At 34.9% G+C, this 22,949-nt stretch overlaps 1 long non-coding RNA gene and 2 other non-coding genes across 5 annotated transcripts in view; 2 read left to right on the forward strand and 1 right to left on the reverse strand.

The window, feature by feature from the left end:
* Positions 1-22,949, reverse strand: part of LOC127064165 (uncharacterized) — a 52,760-nt gene that overhangs the window by 12,752 nt on the left and 17,059 nt on the right. The gene's annotated exons all lie outside the window — the stretch shown is intronic.
* Positions 17,442-17,514, forward strand: Trnav-aac (transfer RNA valine (anticodon AAC)). The gene has a single exon. It is a non-coding gene; the product is annotated as a tRNA-Val (tRNA).
* Trnav-aac (transfer RNA valine (anticodon AAC)) lies at positions 17,795-17,867 on the forward strand. The gene has a single exon. It is a non-coding gene; the product is annotated as a tRNA-Val (tRNA).

Below are 22,949 nucleotides of genomic sequence, written 5' to 3' on the forward strand. Positions count from 1 at the left end.
ATTCCTTCTTTCTATCGCCCATAGACATTCCTGAAACTACAGGAAGCTTGGAGTTACCACACCCTCGCCACAGCTGTTCTTCCTTATTCTAGTGCTGGACTCAAACCACTAGCACTCGAAGAAATACTGAGACAAAACGATTCCAGCCACGACTCCAACGATAAATGGCGTTCCACCGTTTCTTCTCACTCTGGAGTACCTTCTCGACGAATTGAGTCTCTGTGTTGATGAAATGAACGGAATTAACTGGTTACGAGTATAACGGACTATTAAACACAACGTGGACTTTACTATATTGTCAGAATACATTTTTGAACATGTATTTAATATGTACAAATAAACTGAAGATATATACGCGGAAGTAGAAGGAAAATGTGCTTGAGATAAATTAATGAAGTGGTTAATGCGTAGAATGGTAAACCTTAACTGGATAAATATCTAATATCTTTAATTTCTCGTGATAAAGTCCCAAACCTAAAGTGAAATTTTTCTTTAAAATGTAGATGACATTCTCAGAGGATATGAAACAAAATCGTTCTATTGATATAAATCCTTTTTTCATCCTTCTTTATTTTTATTATTACTGTTATTATTATCATTTGCTTTTTTTAACAAATAAATTCTTTTATCGATTATATCAGTGACTTGGGTGAAATCAATTTTTCTCTATCTTCCTCCAGCCAAACACATAACTGAGTTATCTGGCTTCTTTTTAAGTTCGTGAGAAACTAAGGTATCCTTTAACCTCCCTCCCTCTCTCCCTTCCTTCTCTTCTCTCTCCTTCTCTTCTTCTTGCTTGCTCCACGATTATGATGAACCCTTCTGAATAATGTATGACACGCAGTAGAGATCCCACTGTTCCACTTTCTTTTCTCCTACAGAAACGTTGGATTCGGTTAGTACCTTTCTTCGTTTATTTTCCTCTTTTCGCGAATAGTAGCATCGATAAGACCAAAGAGTAGTTTACAGAATCGAAAGAGAAGATGTACTTGATTTACCAATGCTAAAGCATGAAAAAGATTTTATCACATGTACTTATATATATACACGTGTGTGTGTGTATATATATATATATATATATATATGTATAGGTATATACATAGTTATATATTTAATATTATATATATATATATATATATGTATATATATATACGACTGACTTGTTTCAGTATTTTTGGATTTTTGTTCTTTTCCATACGATATTCGATAAAATCGATGTTATCAATAAATAACGGAATGGTGAAATAAACAAAACCTTTCGCATCACTTTCGTATCATCTCTCTTGGTACAAAGTAAAGAGAAAAAGCCCCGGGGTAAGATCGAAGCATGCATATCTGCGAGCGAGGATAGAAAAACATGTGATGTGTTGTAGAAAAATCAACCTGGAGGTTATATAACTAGTTCACAGTAAAATCGAAAAATCCTATCAAAACGAATGTTATATAATAACAAAAGGTATTCGTTATATTTGTTATTAATATATATTCATATTTCGAAATTTTTTCATTTGAGTTTTAAACGAAGATAATAAAAGAATGTCTTTGTACGTAGCTATGATGTATATTGCAATAGATTTATGTTATAATAGAGTAATTTTCACTCGTACTTAACTATTAATTTCGTTATACGTTTCATTCTGATGAAGTGTACTTTTGAATACATATATATATAAATTCTAACGACCAAAAATAATGAATATATGTATAGATAATTAAGCTGTAATAACTCGGTGTATTGTAGATTACAATAGCTGTTAATGCTAATAGTCCGTGATTCTTATTGTTAGTATTATCATTACCATTATTATTATATATACTAATTAATATTCTCAATTAAGTGTCTATGATTGGAGATGCTCGATATGATGCTACTCGTAAAATTCCCGAATAACATGAGAACAAATGAATATAAAAAGATACTAATATAGATCTTTTTAATCAAAAATTAGATGTCATAGACAGATAGATAGATAGACGATTATATCTCAGAATAATAGTGTACTATTATTATAAGAAAGTAAAATATTTAACACGAGCAATCAATTTAATATCTATATCTAAATATATCCGTAATATTTAATTTCGTGAGAACATTATTTTCGTTTATATATCGTCGAAATAATTAATTTTAAATACGTACGATTAAATAGAAATCTTATTTTTGTGATTATAAATACATACGAACATACGTATAATATATTTCTCTACCTATAAACAATTTTTAAATAGATGTTCATAATTTTTTAAAGATAGAGAGAGAAGGAGAGAGAGAGAGAGAGAGAGAGAGAGAGAAAATTGAAACTACTGTTATTTGCATGTTGGACGAAGTTATTTAATAAAAAAGTTTCAGGATATATCCTATCCAATGTTTCACGATATCTCCCTATCAGGAGATAAAAATATGTTGTCTGATAAAAGTTTGAAAAATATCACAATGGGATAGAGTATTTGTTCTTGTACTTCAATACTCTAGAACACGTTGCGCGTAATATATATATATATATATATATATATATATATATATATATACTGGAAATAAATTATTAGTTGACTCTAATAAGACAAGGCGGAAGTTATTTCATCTAACGATGATCATCCTCATTCCTCCTTCCCTTGGTTTTTTATTTTTTCTTTTTTTTTTTCATTCTTTTTTCCTTTTTTAGTTGTTGTCGTCCTCGTTTCATTTTCGAAGAACTTTACCAAGTCTACGAATTATACAGGAAACTCTTATAATATTCCTAGGTAGCGTAGCGTCAAGTATTCACTTTCACAATGAAAAAATTATAAGGTAAAAAAAAAGAAGTAGAAAAAAAAAGAAAACATTGACGCTTATTCTCTCATTCACGTTTTTCGTCGAGAATATAATACAATACTTTCCCCTTTTTTGCTTGACTTCCGTCATTTCGCATTTATAGTGTTCTAAGCTACATTACACGATAAGTCCCATTGCCTTAGGAGGAGTGGAAGACCAATGAAAGTTCTCTCTAAAGGATAGGATAAAAAGAATACGGAGAGGGATAACTATAAGGGGGGTAGAAAGAAAAACGTGTGGAAGGATCGGAGAGAAAGAGAGAGAGAGAGAGAGAGAGAGAGAGAGAGAATTCGCTAATAAAACTTTATATCGGTGATCCCATGTTTTATAGTTCGAACCACGTCTTTTCTTTGAAATCTCGAAGCAGGATCTGCACCCTCTTTGTACTTTCTTCTATTTTCTTTCTTTCTTTCAGAAGGAAACTTCTTCAATCCCACGTACTTGTTGATTTTCCGTGGAAACTTTAAGATCGCTTTTAGTGACGGCACTGTATCGTTAACTTATAAAAGAGGACCAAGGGATTTGTACCTTTTTTCGAGAACCCTCTCCGATCTCTTTCTTTGTCTGTTTCGTTTTTTTCTTTTTCTTTCTTTCTTTTCTTTTATTTTCCTCTCTTTTCTTTTCTCTCGTCTATAAGACGATTCTATTTTTTTTCTTTTTCTTTTTTTATATATAACGCGAAACGAAATTGTACGCTTAAACGAGTAATAATTCGTCGCGTTAAATTTTAATAGGATTTCACACTAAAAGACAAAGAGAGTCTGAACAGAGAGAGAGAGAGAGAGAAAGAGAGAGAGATACACAAATAGATTCGAAAATGTTTGAAATCTCGTTGATAACTGACGCGGCATCGCGCGAACACGATCTGCCACAAAGTTGAAGAAGTTTCGAATGTATTTGAGGATCCGTAAAGTTTCGACGAACGAAGTAACGCGATCGTGGGCGGCTTCCATGAATGCGTCGAGCGGAAAACAAGGAAGAGCCCGGAGAAAATGGATGAATGAAAAGCAATTATGCAGTTGCCTCCTGCGAGTATTTAGCGTGCAAGCCCGCCGCTTGATGTTCGTATTATTATTCGAAGAAAGAGGTCGAGAGAGCGCGTTGGTAGTAAATATATATATATGTGTACTTATACACATACATACATACATACATACATACATACATATATGTGTATATGTGTGTATATATATATATATATATATATATATATATATATAAGTTGGGTACGTAAGTAGTATACGCGAATAGACGATGGCGATATCTCGAAAATGTGAGCCCTTCGAGTTTCTCTCTTACGGCGAAGGATTGCACTAAAGTGCTTCCCTTCCAGCGTGGCAAAAGGACGGATTTACAGAGGAGAAAAGAGAGAAAGAGAGAGAGAGAGAGAGAGAGGGAGAGAGGGAGAGAAAGGGAAAGAGAGAGAAAAAGAGCAGAAGACCGGTTGCGCAAAGTCACTATAACTCTCCAGGATTTTCCGGACGTAGTGATATAAAATAGGAAGAGAAAAATAGAGACAGAGAGAAAGAGAGGGGGAGAGAGAGAGAGAGAAGAAGAAGAGAATTGCAAATCACGCATTACGCATTCGATGCGTACGAGCGAATCTCCCTATCGTTACGGTTATCGTCAGTTCGATATCCCCATTAATTCTCTTGGGAAATTTTATAACTATCACCGTACACGATTATGTACGACATTGCATTCTTTCTCTTTCTTTGTCTTTCTCTCGGTATTTTCCTTTTGTATTAAAGGTAAACTGGACTGCTACACACGAGACGAATTTCGAGTTTGAATCTTTTAATCCTTCGACAAAATAAATACAAGCAGATAAATGACGATGGTAGGAATACGTGAAAATAGGGATTAACGAATTTCATCTCGTGTCTCTCCCTCTTTGTCTCTCTCTCTTTATATTTCTCTCTCTCTCTCTCTCTCTCTCTCTCTCTCTCTCTCTCTATCTCTTTCTCTCTCATTCTCTAACTTCGTATTTATCGGATTACGTGTGTTGCGAGACATTAAGCCACAGAAGTGTGTTTTGCGAATTTATCAGGTTGAATCAGAAAAAAGAGGCGTGAAGAGAGAAAGAGAGAGAGAGAGAGAAGCAAAAACATCCCTCTCTCTAACAATAGCTCACCTTACACGATAGGAACTTTAATCCAAGCGTAACGGCTTCTCACGTTTTCTTGTCGTCGCTTCATAAAACTCTTGCGGTTTTCGAGTACGTCGGTTTAAACGACGTTAAAACTACATTATGGATACATATATGCTTTGCCCTTTAACTTCTCGCCTACCATTCAAAGAAAAAACAAACTCGTAAAGTCACCGAAACGATTCTACTTGTAATATGGCCAAATCTGTTCTCTCTATCAAGTACCTTTAAAGATACGTTTTAGTGCGAAAGTACGATTTTCTCGAAAAGAAAGTTAAACGATGTTAGAATAGCTGCATTTTGGCACGTCTCTTTATATTTCCCTCTTCGGTTTCCAATCCATAAAAAACTATGTCATAGTAGAAACGTATGAAACGAAAGTTTTTTTTAACGTGTTGCACTTATTATCTATGTATTTTTTTTCCCTCCCCCCTCTAAAATTTCCTCTTTCCTATTAATATTTACTCGTGTTATTCCGATAAAAAAATAAGAACAAGATAAAAAGTATAAAAAAGAATTAAAAAAAAAAAAAAAGAGAGAAAGATAGAAATAAATAAAAAACAAAAACGGAAGAAAATCGAAGTAACTCTTTTATCTCTCTCTTTCTCTCTCTCTCTCTCTTTCTATTTATTTCTTATCGATCTCGCAAAGTTATTTTTCTAATCAGTCATTAAGTTCAATCTTCCGTTCTTTAAATGATTATCAGGTATATCCAACAAGATTCACGAGAGTACATACACACTATTCGGATTTAGTGGGTCTCTCGGATCGTTTATACGTTCTAAAAGATATTTTCCTTTCCTCGCTACGTTTTTATACTTACGATAAAAAGATTGAACAACGTCGTTCTAATTTCGTATGGATAAATCGATCTTGATTTGTGGGAACAAATATCCTCGTAATCCTTAAGCGATCTATGTCAGAAGGAGATGTAGCGTGACGTAAATGGTGAGTAGTAAAAGGTGATAATAAAAAAGGCGAAAAAAAAGAAAAAGAAGAAAAGAAAAAAAGAAAAAAAAAATGATAGAAAAGTGCGATCTTTCTCGTCGATCGTTAAATTTTCCTGATAGCCAGAGTGCAAGTTTATTAATTCGCGGTTGGATGAACGTGTTTCATTCGGGACATGCTCGGTGGACCATTAATACTTGGCGAGCAGTAACGTTACGCGACACAGTACTCGATTGTGGCCACTTCCACTCGATGCACCAGCGAGTACAGAGAATCTGGTATAGAAGCTTCAGAACGGAGATTGTCCTATGCGAGACCTTTCGAGGATGCGCGAGATATGAGGGCGGAACCCTTCCCTTCAGGAACTGCCGGCAGGCTCCATTAAAGCCACCGGAGGTGCAGCCGCACTAATGCACTATGAATTAGTGCATTGCCGATATACCGTAAAGTCTGGACACTCGCGTCCGGTCCGACGACTCATCCCTCATTAAAATTTAATTATGAATAGCTGCCGATAAGAGTCGGTGTTTATGCTCGAGCCGTTTCGCTTGGCTAAACACGATTGCAAAGACCTCGACTGTAATATCCTCGTCGTTTTCTTTGAACGAGAGGACAAAGGGTAAAAGTAGAGGGTAGAGAGTAGAGAGTAGAGAGTAGAGAAAGAGCGAGAGTAAGAGGGTGAGAGAGAGAAAAAGAGAGAGAGAGAGCGAGAGAGGAGATGAGGAAGCTAAGTTTTTAATCCCGCATCTCCAAAGACGCTCCTGCTTTCGACGTCTAACGCGTACACGGTTTCTTAATGGAATCTCCGAGTTTGAGAGAATTTTTCGCGGAACTCCCGGTGGGGGTAGTCGAGCGGTATCTGAGCTAGACAAGCGAGTAGTCAACTGATATACGACCGGCCGTCCTCCGATGGTGAAAGAAGTAAAAGCCAAAAGAAGAGAAAAGGGCCGCGAGAGCAAGAGAGCTCGAATCACGTATTTATTTTCGCAGGCTCCGGGCCAAGGAAAAATCTTTCCTCGGCTCTCTGAATGGAAACCGTGAAAGGGGAGATAGGGTTTTCCACCGGCAGAAAATATATATCAGGAAGATATAGGCTGGATTCTGCTAAATCTAGCGGAATTAAGCGTTGAAGGGCACTTAAGGAAAGGGAAACTCCTCAGGCATTTATCTCGAGGTCTTCATGAGTTAACGAACCGATACGTTCATTGTGTCTGCATGACGTCCAATACACGTGGCAAAAAGACCATAGCTGACGCGTTCAATGAGCTGACAGAAAAAGAAAAAGTAGAAAAAGAAGAAAAAAGAAAGAAAAAAGGGGAGAGAGAAAAAGAGAGAGAGAGAGAGAGAGAGAGAGAGAGAGAGAGAGCAGTACGATACACTCGTTAACCATTTGCATCTCAATTTCAAGCTAATGATTTTCAATTTGAACCGTCCGCTGCAAAGAAAGCGCGTTCGGTGAGCTCGAGTGAAAAATTACGTGACCGCGTAAACGTCGAAAACGCGAATGAATGCGACGCGTGGTTAGGCGATTTTCAACGAAAATATCGGCCGAAACATTTTATAGAACGCTTGAATTATTCCCCGATAAATTTTAGAGAAAACTGTCCAACGCGCGCATTTATACGCACGCGTGCTTTTAAAATGACCCCTCGAAGCTTATAAATCCCTGGGACGAACTTACACATCATAAGCTATCGTATATAAATGCAAATTATCGAGTACGGAGGGACATTACAAAGCTCGTTTGATTTGCGTATATATCGACATCTATCCTTTCTCTAAATCAATCATTAAAATATAAAGATACATTTCGCGTAATATTTAATCGTACGGGAAATCCGTTAATAAAATATATATTTTATATATATTTATATATATATACATACATACATACGTATACATATACATATATATATATGTGTGTGTAATCTCGAACGCGTTATCGCGATATATTCCACGAATAGCCGTCCATTTTAAATAGAACGTCACAGATTTACAGAATTGGAAATGAGAAATATCAAGTGGAAGGTAAAAGTGGAGATATCGAAGGGTGAAACTTCTGACGAGAGAGAGAGAGAGAGAGAGAGAGAGAGAGAGAGAGAGAGAGAGAGAGAGAGAGAGAGAGAGAGAGAGAGAGAGAGAGAAATAGAAAGAGTAAAAGGACAAAGGTTAAAGAAGGGTCATCGATTACGTAGCATAGATTCGAAGCGAATGGTAAAACGAAGAAACGAAGGAATATACAGTGTCATATCGTGAATAGATTTTTAAATTTCAGGGAGAAAAATGATTTTGGTATATTACCTATGCATTTCGTTTTAGCCATTCGATCGAAAATATTTTAAGGAAGGAGATGGATGCAGACTGGCGGACAAAATAGGTTTTACGTAAGAAAATACGAAACGTTTCTGTATTGCAATAACTCGTACACCTACGTGCACGTCCGTGAACATGAGTGACACTTGCACACAACTGCCGAAGGAGAATATACCTACGTTTGGTTGGAACGCGTCTGAGACTGACGGGTATTGTGTGCGCGTGCCTCTTCGACTATGCCTTTACACCTATCTTTCTCTCCTTCTTGTGCTCTCTGTACGTTGACACCTAAATTTCAGTGTCATGCGTGAATTCGCGAACGTCGCCTACTCGGCCGACTTCCTAGAGCAATAGTCACAGGGTGAGTTTGCGCATTTAAACGATCCGCCTTGAAATAATCTACCTATACATATTTTGCACATACGCGTGTAATAATATTGTGACGATTCTATTATATCACGGAAATATGACGATGAAATTCGTGGATATTGGAAAATAACAATGCCGGCTGGTTTATCAAGCAATACGGAACTTTTCTCTCGACAAAAATTTGACAAAGCCAACGTCAAAAGCACGTTTTACGAGATTGAAATTATATAAAGGAACGAATTTAGTTCGTTAATTATCTTACGAAACGTTAATGCCGTTTACTTATCGATTCGTAAATCCAATCCCTCTACAACACACCTTCAGCAACATATTTATCTTTTATCCATTTTATCCATGTCTTTGAACATCGGACCGTACAACATACCGTTATCAAGGGCCATTCATCTCTCGCGCTTCGTCCACAAGTCACGAGTCCATTAATGGTGCCTCGAAGGATCCAGTTTCTGTACCTTCCTCCTTTTCTTCATTCCTTCCTTCCTTCCTTCCTTCCTTCCTTCCTTCCTTCCTTTCCCTTCCCTTCCCTTCCCTATCCTCTTTTCCTTTTTTCTTCTCTTCTTTACTTTTCCTTTATATTTTCTTTTTTCTTCTCTCTTTTACTGCCAAGAAGTCGATGGTCCTTTCTGAGAAAAACCTCCTTCTCCATCGGCCACGTGTTTTTAAATTACGTACTTCAAGGGGCCACTTTGTAGCTCGACACTTCCAGCCCGTGAAATCCTCTCTGGACGATGTTCTCCTGAATTTTAAAGGGTACTTTGCCCCCTCTCGCATCTACGAAGGATCTGCTTCGACGGACACAAGCACAGCAAGTAAATTTTCTTTCTTTTTCTACCTCTTTCTCTCTCTCTTTCTCTTCGTCCCTCTCACACTCTATTCCTTCTCTTTCTCTTTCAATCTCTTTTACATATACCTATACTCATATAGCGTAAGATTTTGTCGATCTTTTCTGTCATACATAATTTACGAAGTTACTGACAAAGTAATCGTTTCCTTCGTGTATCGCACGATTCTTCGTATGGGAGGGTAAACGTTGCTGACTGAAAGCTTCGAGATACGACAATGAAAGGAGGTTGCATATAAGAAAACGATATCAAAGCTTCTCTCCTATCGTCCTATCGATAAATGGAATTTTAAAGAAGCTGGAGATTACACGTCTAACATCGCAGGAGCATGCTATAGAAAATGTGAGCTTCGAAACGATAAATATGACTATTATTGGATAACGTTGAAACGTATCCGTGTAAGTATATCCGAGTGTTCCAATTTTTCAATGTTTTTATAATTGCATAGTTTTAATTAGAATTTAATATGATAACCGTATCCGTAGCGTTACAATATATTTGAAAATTTCTTCGAGTAAATGGACGAGAGCTTGTTCGTGCTATTCCTTCCATGTTATCGAGATAACAAATTTTTGTTAGTTGAAAACTTACGACGAAAGAAAAGGTATTTCACTTTTCACGAAATAATGTCTGTCTTTTTCGCGTGGCACAAAGCACGCAAGTTCATGTCTCTCTACGAAGATTTATCTTTCCATGAAGAAAGTCCATGGACTCATTACTTAAAGTTAGTGCTGGTTTTAACAGTGAACCATTAGAAAGTAGACGGCTTACTAAGTTATATACCATAGCTTCCTAATATCATTGGCCTTTGAAATTAAACGGTCTCACCTAACGTCAAGAATTTCTAACGCGCAACTTTCGATTACCTCCTATTCCTTTTGCAATTTCTAAGCTTCCTGCGAAATAATGACTTTCTTATACGGCAACGATTCACACCTTTCTAAACCCTCTCAAAATGGATATTTTCCGAAACGTATTTTTAAATCAAACGTCAACCTCTTTTGAAAATAATATGACAATCAAGTTAGGCCCCTAATTACCTTTTTCTTTTTAATTAGACTTTCCACCGTTTAGATCGAAATACGTCGAGGTTGTCAAAGTTTATAATTAACCTGTCCTTCAAACGGTTTAAAGATAAAACGCATTAATTCGGTTCTAACGTTAAAAAATTTATCTTGAGGGAACTAATTATAAATAAATTATTAATCAATAAATATCGATCCTGTCGAATATGTATTAATTCACATTTTACCTTGTTTTTGTTCTATCTCCCTTTCGATGTTTTATCAAGCGTAAATTATTAAAATGATTAAGATACTCTTTGTGACTATATACGGAGAATTTCTAGATGCAGTTGCTTTGTGACGAACACAAAACGGATTCTTTGAGAAATTGGATAGCAATTAGCTCCATCTCTGTCCCTCATTAAATCGTCAATTAGGGCCAGCTCCATAGTTCTATTCAATTATGACGAATTGGAGCGACTATAATGTCTATCTTTTTACGTTTACAGGAAATTAAGAGGAAAATTTTTTTTTATCGTAAAAAAGTATTGGCATATCGATCTCCGTGCGAGAAAAAAAAAAAGGTGTTCAATTTTTCAATATGAAAGAAAAAAAAAAAAGGAAAAAGAAGATGAATAATCCATAATACGCGCTACGTAAATGTATTTGAAGAAAATAGCGATGTTCAGACTTTGGGATCATGGCAAAATTGAGAGACTAATTTCACAAATGTAAAAACTTACATTACTCTAGTAACAAAAGCATATGAATTAGTTACACCCTGACCCACCACACGCATACATATATACGTATGCATATTGTTCCTGTTCCATACAATAAATGTAACTACGCCCACTCATAAGCTTTTTGCTCTTTCTCTGGATATAATATACCTGACTGCGTTACAAGCCGTAACAAACTAATGACAAAAAAGTTATAAAAAATATTCTTTAATAATATAACGAAATTTAGCTTTTAACGTGTCAATAACAAAACTTTGCACTTTGGTAATAGGAATATCGCTGTATATAATAAAGTTGCTTTCTCCTGTGGTAGAATTCAAGCCCGTCGGTTTACATGGCAGAATCTCTAGCCACTTAATTCCAGAATAATGACCCGTGAGCAATAAAGTGAAAGCACCAAAGAGGTGCGGAATCGTGAATCGCGCGAATGAAGCAACACGAATGGTCTTGCTGGTCTTTTGTACGACCCTTTGAATGAGAAGAGTCGATCAATTTTTCCTTTCTACTTCTTTTTTTCTTCTCTTTCTTTCCTTTTATTTTATCATTCTTTTTTCCTTTTCTCTTTCCTTTATACTTTTTTTTTTTATTATTATTAATTTCCTCTCCGTTCTTTCAGACGACGACAAATACCCGATAATACGCGGTAACGTGTTATTTATTATTATTTTTTTTTTCAACGTTCGAAAGATTCTCCAAAGGGAATTAATTCTCCTTGAAGATAAAGTAACTTTACGAGAAGCACACCAATACGTTGATCCTGGCTGGCCTGGGATGCGATAAAATGCGATTTTGCGGATTAGATTCACCTTTTCCCGTGTGTATGAATCAATCCTACCGCAACACAAAGTGCCAAGAGTGAGATAGAGTAAGAAAAGAAAAAAGGGGAGCATGTGCAAAGAGGGAGGTGGGGAGGGTGGAAAAAAATAGAAAAGAAAGGAAACGTAACGTAACGAAACGAAACGAAACGAAAAGAGAAGAAAAGAGAGGAGAAGGGTAGAAAAAGGGGAGAAAAGAAAAGAAAAGAAAAGAAAAAAAGAAAAGAAAAGAAAAGAGAAACGACGAGAGACGACGAGAGAGTTGAACTCGTTCGTTTCTATGGGCGACGGGAACGACCAGCAGGCGTATTCATTTATTTACCGGACCTCCAAGTCCAAGGAGACCAACGAGGAAGAAAAACTAGAGAGAGCAAAGGTCTGAAACTTTTACTTCTTTCAACTGTGTCGGTACATGCGTTTGTCGCGAAAGAAGGAAGTAGTTAACCCCTCGAACGATCCCTCGACAAAACGGTCCAAACCAAAGCTTGATCAATTCCAACACCCGCGATAAGCTTTCGATTAATTATCCTTTCGAATTGAAAAACGGATATAACATGATTTCTGAAAGGACGGTGCGAGGTCTTTCTCTAGGCCGATCAAAAAGGTTTCTTGACTTGTAATTTTTCTTTTATTCGAAAAGAAAGAAAGAAAGAAAGAAAAAGAAGAAGAAGAAGAAAAATTAACGTATAAAAAGTCTCTCGGAAGAGTGTAATCAATTTTTAAAATCGTTTGGGAAAACTTTTGGCCTACCCGTTCTACCATCTTTTCTTTTCTTTTCTTTTCTTTTTTTTTCTTCTTTTTTCTTTTTTCGTTTTTTTTTTCTTTTTCTTTTTCTTATCTCCTTTATCCGTTTGAAATATTCAGGATACAATTCCTTCGCTTCAAAGCGAGATTATTAGAGAATAAAAGCATTTATCCATGTAGAAAAAGATGTTATTTTGATAATGTCCGCGGAGGTTAACGCCCACTGATGATTCGCAGGCGATAATATGAACACGTTGATTTTTCTTTCCTCTCTCATTTTTTTTTTCTTTTTTTCCTTTTTACAATTTTTTTTTTATAACGCAGAGGTTGTTCATTGTCGGCAATAAACGTTATCGTGCAACACATTGGACCACCTTGCAACCGGCAAATGATGAGAACGCACGCAAGAATTACGTACTGCAATATGAAACGTACAAACGTGTGACTTACATTACGGCGCGTGTAAGGGTTAATTATTCGCAGAAAATATAGTTTATTTTTATAATACTCTTAATGAGAGACATCGTTACGAGTTCGTTATATAATTTTTAGCAAATTATATTATCTCGTCGTCTGACAAATAACGCATAGGGACGGATATAAATTCGTTATACTTTCCTACTCTAAACTTGTGAAAAACGTTGCTAGATGAAGGATTTATAATGATGTTTTGATATGAACATATATATATCTATATGATATAAAGTCAGGGAAATAAAGAAAAAAAAGGGAGAGAGAGAGAGAGAGAAATAAATTTCCCCTTTTTTATACGGTATTGTGAAGATCGATTAAATATCAAATGGTCATGTGGTTACGATATATTTTTACGTATCGATAATATAATAATAATAATAATGATAATAAAAAAAAACCTCGATAAATCCTACTAAAGTATTGAAATGTTTTGGTGCTCACTACTATACGTTTAACTTTGAACAATACGAACGTTTAAGTTGATTTGGGGCGATTTCATTGTTCACATGTTTTCAATGAAGTACCGTTGAAACGTATCACCCGACGTTATCGCGTGAAAAAAAAAAAGAGAAAAAAGGAAATTAAAAAAATATATAAAAAAATAAATAGATAAACGAAAAAGAAAAACAAAGACAAGGAAAACAAAACGAAAAAAAAAAACAAGAAAAATATTTTTTGACGCGCATAAAGCTAACAGATTTTCGTTGTTTTTGCAAAGTAAAAGCAACGTAGAAGCCATCGTTCGTTAGCTCGATATTGGTTAAATGACGCTGCTTTAACGACGATCTATGTTTACAGGAGAATTATTTAACGAAGGTAGTCCAAATCCCTTTGAAGGAAACCACATAGGCGCACTGAAGTATACCTATATCCTATGACATAGTTTCGAGAGAGACAGGGAGGAGTTTCTAAAGCAAATGATCTTCGTTTTACATATACATACATACGTATCCAACATGTGTTACACTAAAATATAGATGTGCAGTATTCGTGCGCGTCAACGTGTATAAATATACCGTAGAGAATGGTTGTGTTAATTTGATAACGCCGTAGAAAGGAAAAAACAATTCTCTGTAAAGGATTAATTTAAAAAATATAAACGTAAAGATGATAATAATTGTACGACGAAATCAAAATAGACTAATAGTTTAGAAACTATCAAAGAGAAAATGAGACGATAGATCAAACTAATCCAAAGTTCCTTTATATCGCAAAATCATGTATGTACCTACGTTATTATTCATAATCGATACGATCAATAAATTTATTAGCGAATGTACCAAGCAGGATATTAATTAATTCTAGAGAGGCATTTACAGTATATTGTGCGTAATTGCATAAACACCACAATATTACATTAGCTAAGCTACACTGGAATATATCGATGTAACGCAGAAAGCTTCATGGAACTGTCAGTCGATCCTTTTGGTTGACCTCACACGATTAGAATATATTTCGCAGTTATTTTCGTTCGAAAAACTCCTATCGCTCGATGAAACCGAACAAAATAATCTGATTAAATTTATCCGGGATAAAATGTACGAATGAAAAATAATGAATCGTAGATAAAGAGGACATATATTCGTGAATATAAAAGAAATTTCAACTTTTTATCTCGGGATTTTTCGGAAAAAAAAGAAAAGAAAAGAAAAGAAAAAAGAATGTATACGCAAGAATTTTCTCGCTCGTAAAAGAAGGAAACTCTTTCGGCTAAAAAAGCGTGAACGAGTAAAAGTCAAGCAACGCAAGAAAGGAGACAGAAGTTGAGAAGCGAAGTGACATCGACAAAAAAAAAGAAAAAGAGAAGAAAAGGTACACGAGTGACTTTAACGGAAGTTGGTATCAAGTGGAGAGAAGCTTTGATGAAAGAAGCTTGGACATCTTCTTAAACGATGAATCGAACTTAAAAACTGTGAAATTAAGATCGTAATAGAGTGAGAGAGAGAGAGAGAAAGAGAGAAAGAGGAAGAGACTTGTTATACTAAATAAAGTAAATATCGTAGTACGATAAAATCTACAAAGAAAAAAAGAGAGAGAGAAAAAAGAAAAAACGACCGGAACGCGCTGTGTGATTAAAGTTTGTAATTAGCTGCAAAAAAGGAAAGAGCAAAAGGATAAAAAACGAAGAGCAACTTTCATTAAATTTACAAATAAAAAAGGCGAGTGACAAAAGGAATAAACAAACAATGATAGTGATTTATTGAATTGGATCAATATTTGAAAAGATTTTTAATTATGATTTTAAATAAATAGTCAATATTTCTAATAAAGTAATAGTACGTAATATGGGTGATCAATATAGTTTACAAGCGATTAATACAAAACCTGTTAATATATTAATTAAAATATTTATGAATATAATAATTTCTTAGCATTTCAAATAAATCGTCGTTATTTATATTAAATCCAGACGCAATTCAGACATAATCCAGGCGCAACTCTGACGCTTAATTATTTACGTTGACCACATACGTTAGATACGTACTAATATTTTATTATAAATATCAATATTCATAGAAAATGTTCATATATAATGAACAACATTTATTTTACAAAATGTTTACCATTAATTAATGGAAATATCGATCAAATAAATAAAGGCTCGACGAACAATGACAATTTTATATCTTATCGGTAATATATCGAACGTACAATATGTACGTACATATTATACTTATGTAGGTGTATGACTTTAAGCTCTCGGCAATTCGCGTACCTTTCTCCTACACACGACAGTCAATCCAGGAGAGTATGGTTTGCATCGATAAGATGAAAGTTTGGATTAAACCGTGAATATTCAAAGCCAAGCCGAAGGCCTCGAGGAGAGTACACGTAAATACATAGCTACGCTCGTGCGCGTTCAGAAATGATTAGAGGAATGGGCACGTTCTTGTGACGCAACACCAGAAGAGATTATGCAAGTTTGTTTTACGGATTATTAATGACATGTTTGTATAACATATGGCAAAAGGATAACTCGATCGTACTAAACTGCAACTGCATATGTAATAACTCTCTCTCTCTCTCTTTCTCTCTTTCTCTCTTTCCCTGTCTCATGAGGCTTAAATATTTTCAAGCTTCAACGAAATCTGTTTAATTTATAAAAGAAGCAGAATCTATTTATCTTTATCGTATATATATATGATAAAGAGCACGTGTTCGTGAATGGTGCATCTGACGAGATAAGTAAGTACGTGAGTTCATCGTATGTGAGTTCATTGTACGTGTATTCATCGTATATTAATCCACACACCCACACACACATTAAAATCCCAATTATTATTTTCTCATATTTCTTTATATTACCAAATAGAGATATTAATCGTAATATTTTCGATTGCGATATAAAATTATTGACCATGCAAAAGAGAATTCTGAATTCGTATTGAATTTCTGGATATACGCTCGATATACACATATAATTCGTAAGAGCGATAAAAATCATACGTATGATAGGTCATATCGCGAAAAATAGCAATTTCTTTTTAAGCTTTACTTGGAGAGAATAATACAGATATTTACAAAAAAATCATCCTATGAATATCTACCAATCAAAAATTGTACAATATGATAAAGATTGTAAGCGTTGTAAAATTTGATATATATATATAGCCCAGAGAAAGAAAACACGTTCATAAGTCAGGCGTAATAAATAAGTAAATGAATTTATTGTCGTTAAAGAAACGTTAGTGAAAAATCAGTGGAATCATATAAATTTTCAGAAAGAAATAAGGTTTGTTAGACAGATTCTTTCAAGATTAATCCTAAATTTTCTATATATATTCGTTCTGTAAAAGAGATATGGCAGAAAAAACGTCAATACGTAAAATAAATTACTTCGAATAAAAAACAAACTAATCTTCGAAATAAACAAAAATAATCTTATAAATTAGAACGACTGAAATAAAACTGTAAAAATTAGATTATCTGGAAATTAAGAAGATCAAAAATAGCTACACGTATTATAATCAAATATACGGTGTATCCTTTAGAATCGAAGTCGTTCAATTTCTATCAAAACAATATATATATATGTATCAATTATTATCTGATAAAAATTTAGCACAGATATCTATCAATCAACGCCAATCCTTGTAAAGGTAAAAAATTAAAATGTATAATTAATTAAAAATTAAAAACAATGAAGAATAGACAGTAATCATAATTAGAAAACGAACGGATTTATTATGGACCAAAATTTAGTCATCGAGTTTCCGTGGTGTAGTGGTTATCACATCCGCCTAACACGCGGAAGGTCCCCGGTTCGATCCCGGGCGGAAACAAATTTTTTTTTCGTCTATTTAACTAAATAATTGTATCCTCAAACAATCCAATTACTGCCACATATATTACGTTTAACATTATAACATTGTAAAGAATTACATATTTTTAATGTTATTAAAATAATATAAAAAAAAAATATCGTAAAAAGATATCGTACTTTTTTCCGATTGAAAAACTAATCGATTTATATGAAAAGTATATTTGTTAGTCGAAATTTATTAAGTTTAAGAAAAAATTTTTTCAATTGGAATCGTTATATAAATGTAACGAGATCAAATCGTTTCCGTGGTGTAGTGGTTATCACATCCGCCTAACACGCGGAAGGTCCCCGGTTCGATCCCGGGCGGAAACATTTTTTTACCCTTATGATGATAACTTATCAGAAAAATATATACTATTATTCGTGACAAAAGGCTGACCTTCCGTAAAGAGATCAGATCGATTGATAAATTTGAACGATCTTTTTACAGAATGGATCAAAAGTACATAAGTGATGTTCGATATCAATTAAGTCTTTTTCCAGATGTTTTACATTTTTTTTTTTTATTTTGATATTGTAAATCTACAATCTAATTACGAGTTCAAAAAAAAATCCAAAAAAAAAAAGAGCAATTGACATTTAATATCATCTAGGAATTTTTGTTTCACCTAAGGACTTTTGACCCACCCTGTATTATAAAATAGTACTTATTAGATCTCTTTCGATTGTTCTGAGGTCACGAAATCTAGGTCGAATACGTTTAAACCTGTCTCGAATAAGAACAATTTTCATTTTTAAGTGTTAAACCAATGGCCTTTATACAGCAAGACGTTATTAATTGAAATGGATTATTTAATTTGATTATATAATGTTACTGCATGTCTTAAAAAAGAAACGAAAGACGATGTTAATTACCCAAGCTTTCTCCACTCTGCCTTCCCACCTCAACCCCACCCCAACCCCACCACTACTTGAACTATATTTATCATCATACTTATTCCAGTTGACACGAAAATTCTTCGTAAAGTACAATCTTCCTTTCTCGGATGTATGACGCGAATTAAGTAGTTCCCGGCTATGTGACTTTAAAAATTCTATCTGTCAGGAATGCTTTTAATGAAACGAGATTTCCCTTGCGATCTCGTCAATCTAATTTTCTTATCGTACCGCATCTTCTCCTACTATCATAAATTATTCCAGAGTGAAACCGAAGAAACGTCAAAGTAACGCGTTAAAAATCGATAAATATCTCAGTCGAAAAAAAAAAGGAGAAAAGAAGAACAAAGAAGGGAGGAAAAAATGAAAAAACAAAAATACAATAATAAACAAAAAACAAAAATAAATAAATAAACAAATAAAAAAATTAAAAAAAAATAAAGAAAAAAAAGGAAAGAGAAAAAGAAACGAAAGAAAAAAAAAAACAATATTCGTTCCGCGCTATTGGCAAAAGACACGAGGACAAAGTTGAGGAACTATAAAGTTAGGAAAACGGTATTCGCGTAAGAGGTAACGGTGTGAATATTGAGGTTACAATAGACACACAATATAACCCGGAATTGTGGAAAGTTTTGGAGGATAAAGGATTGACCCGGATGCAGGACACGAGCTTTGCAATGTGAGCTACATGGAGCGGAGTGAAGAAAAGAGGGTCACCTCCGGTGAAGCTTTCGAGCTTCCAACTTACAATACTTTGTCTCGAGATAGGAAAACGCGCCTTAGACCGAGCCCTCCTGCATCTCTCCGAGCCTTCCTGGCTTGCTTGCTTTCTTTCTTTCTTTCTTTCTTTCTTTCTTTCTTCCTTTCTTTCTTTTTCTACCTTCACCTTCGTGCCTTCCCGTTTCGAGCCGTCGTTCTTCCCTTTCATTCTCTATCCCAGATACTCGGGGATACATACAAATTTTATGAGCGTTGTCCTATCCCGGCCCAGAACTTCTCCTCCACTACTTCAGTCAGACACAGACTTTACTTCTGCCTTTTGTTGTAGTCGCATATCACTTATACGACCTCGACAATGCACTCACCCTGAGATATTTCGTAGATATTGTATCTACGTAAACACGCTACAAAATCTAGATTAATATGTTAAAAATGATGAAAATGTCGCTTACATGTTAACCCTTCGGGATAAGAATTAATATTATAATCACGAAATCTCAACTCGTTCTTCGTTAATTCTCTTTCTCTCTCTCTCTCTCTCTCTTTCTCTTTATCTCTTTGTCTCTGTCTGTCTATCTCTCTTTCTCGATCTCTCGATCTCTTAACCATCAAGTATTCAACGCGATTTTAATTATTTTCAATTTAAGAAAAGAAACTCGCGATGTAAACGACGATTAAAAGAACATTTCGCATTTAGCTCGAGTATCTTGAAATTATTGGAAAAGTCGAGTAATAACCGTTCGATATCACTGTACTTTAGAAAAACGTCAACAAGTAGATAGTCGTTTGATCATTTCCATCTTCAATTAAACATATCGTGAGTTTTAAGTAAACCGTTATTGACTTCGTTCCCTTTCAATAATTTTCTCTGAAACTTTTCTTCTTGTCGTTGTATGCTTCTTTTCTTATTTTCTCTCTCCCTCTCTCTCTTTCTCTCTTTCCTATTAAATCTAATATACGAGATATATGCAAATGTGCGAATAAATAGGTCGATAAGGTACAACGTTAGTTCGTTTTTTAATCTTAATTGGTAATTCGCTTGATTATAAGAGGAAGAAATTCACGTACCGCGTGCTTCCTTCTAACAATTTCTCCTTCTTTCATTAGTATCTACGGCCTGAAAACTATTTAAGATTCGGTGTCTCATAATATTGTCAAGCTGGAAACCTATACTAGAAAGAAAACGAATAATTCTCATCAAGCATTTCTATTTGCGGCGATATTCCGTGTCGTTCTTTCGCAGCTCGATAAATTATTCGAACTTAAGTCCGGAGCTCGACTCCGTTTGAAAAGAATTAAACACGCTTTGTCCATCGCTGAAATTCTTATTAAAGCCGTGGAAAAATTTTCAGCTAAAAAGAAAGAGAGAGAGAGAGAGAACAAAAAAAAACAAAAAATTGTGCAAATATCATGTAGGGTTTATATGCGAGAATCAAGAACGAGATAACATTACGTTATGAATAACGGAGCAGAGAGAACGTCGCTCGATAAAAAAAAAAAAAGAGCTCTTCCTTTTTTCTCAAATTCACTGGATATAGAGAGAAACCGGCATTCCCATGTACGTACGTACGTACGTACGTACGTATATATGTATCTATGTATTGTATGTGAAGCAAAAAAGAAGCACTCGACCACGAAGTTTCCGTGCTTACGAAAAAAAAAAAGAAAAAAAGAAGAAAAAAGAAAGAAAAAAATTAACAAAAAAGAAAAAGATGAAGAAGATGAGAGGGAAAAGTAGACTCGGGGGAGGAGGGTGAGGTGGGGTGAAGGGAAGAGGGGAACACCTTGGCTTTCAAACTTCCCTGAGTCGATCTTAACCACCCTTCGCTTGTTTCGCTTTATTCCGTAGCTAGCTATGAAAATGTAATTTATAAAACGAATGAAAAATTAATCCACGTGAAATTTCATTCGATCTGTATAGAAAGATTCGTAGGAGGTAGAAAAGTTTTATAACGATCGAAAAAAAAAAAAAAAATCGGTACGCTTCTTCGCAATAGAACAAGGTCTCAAGGTATTCTAAATTCTCTACGTGAAGATCCAATAACATAAAGTATTCTGTAGTATGCATATATGTATAAAGGAGGGTGACACAGAAACGAACCTCTACCAGCTGTGGTACACTACACCTTTTCCGATACGATCCCTGAATACCGATCATTGTCTCGTCCATCAACGTCGATGAGCCAGATGGAAAGATCAAATGTTTGATTCTTTCACGAAAGAAAACTGGAAGGATAGTTGAAAAATCACGATATTTTCAATTAATTTATACAGAACCGAATCGTTATCCGCAGGAGATTGCTAACAAAATTAAAACGATTGTATACGTTTTATCGCGAATATATCCATAAAACGTTAATTCCATTTGTACGGATTTAATTATTTGTAAAATGAAAATAATCGAACGATTCTAAATAGTAAAATTCAAAACAATTCCTATAATAATTCTCCGACGATAGAAATTATTCTTTTTCCTCTCTCTCTCTGTTTCTCAATCTATTTATCTATCTATCTTCCTCTCTTTCTCTCTTGATCGCGCATCGTTCGTAGAAAATACATATCTCGCGTCGACGGTGGCACACGTATCAACAGCACGTGGATATTATAACGCGCAGTCATGCATATGCGGCGACAGATGCATATGTGCAGCCGCACATAAGATTGCGCATACAGGTGCATAAATCGCGAATATATCTTCGCATGGCTCTCGCTCGTGTTATCTCTGAAGCGGCTCTCGCTTCCTTTATCCGTAGGAAAAACACTGACCCTTTATATACATATGTATATATATATATGTATGTGTATATATATACACATACAAACATATATTCTACCTAAAAAATGCTACCTAAGCTGACGACATTCATCCAGCATAGTTTTCACCGTGTAAACTACCCGTACCAAAGCTTTATACAAAGAATCCCTACGCTTTAGAGAGAAACGTTCCTTCTTAGAAACTATAATAATACTTTCTCTCTCAATGTTTCTCTTTGTTAATTATATCCTCGAAAAGGAAGTACGTCGAATGCAATATTTAATCGACTTAACAAACTCATTTCTTACGTACGACGAACTAACTTTGGCGCTGAACAAATATATCCTTGTCTTCGATGTAATGTTACTTCACAACTTGAAAAGAATTTTTTAGCGCTATACAAACAAGAGGGAAAGAGATAATAGAAAAGGGGGAACGAACACAAATACGAACAGATGGCACGAAGGGCTTCTAAGTCGTAAGAGGGAAAATCTACGAAGAACGGAGAACTGGTGAGACTAACGTCTCTTATGATAATGATCTTGGAAATTCGTGAGATCCGAGTCGTAATAAGCGTTGGTAATAAATGAAGACGATATCCCCTTTTCGTGCGAAACGAGAACGAATCGCCGTTTATCGTTGTTCTCCTTTAGTTTCACACCCTTCGAAAAGTTCGAGTAACTTTTTTTTTCCAACCACAGTAAACACAGATTGTGTTCTTAACACCCGAACGTTCAAACTGTCCTAGAACTTACCTTACTCTATCTAAGAAATGATACTAAAAGCAATTGCTTTTAACTGAGATTTAGATCGAGCAGTTTCCTAAAATAGATTGAAATATCTTATTTACCAAATGAGAGTACTTTCTGAACTTTTAACGAAAACAAATGAGAGTACATTGTAGTACGGTATGAGGATATATTTTATGTATCCATATTCGATAAAACGAAAAAGCTTTTTTCAGATATTTATAATTAACACGTTGTATGCCTTGGGTAATCTCCGATTACCGGTATTTTATTTTACAAATTTCATTTAAAACG

Source organism: Vespula vulgaris, chromosome 5 (assembly GCF_905475345.1).
Source record: "Vespula vulgaris chromosome 5, iyVesVulg1.1, whole genome shotgun sequence".
Classification (NCBI taxonomy): Eukaryota; Metazoa; Arthropoda; class Insecta; order Hymenoptera; family Vespidae; genus Vespula; species Vespula vulgaris.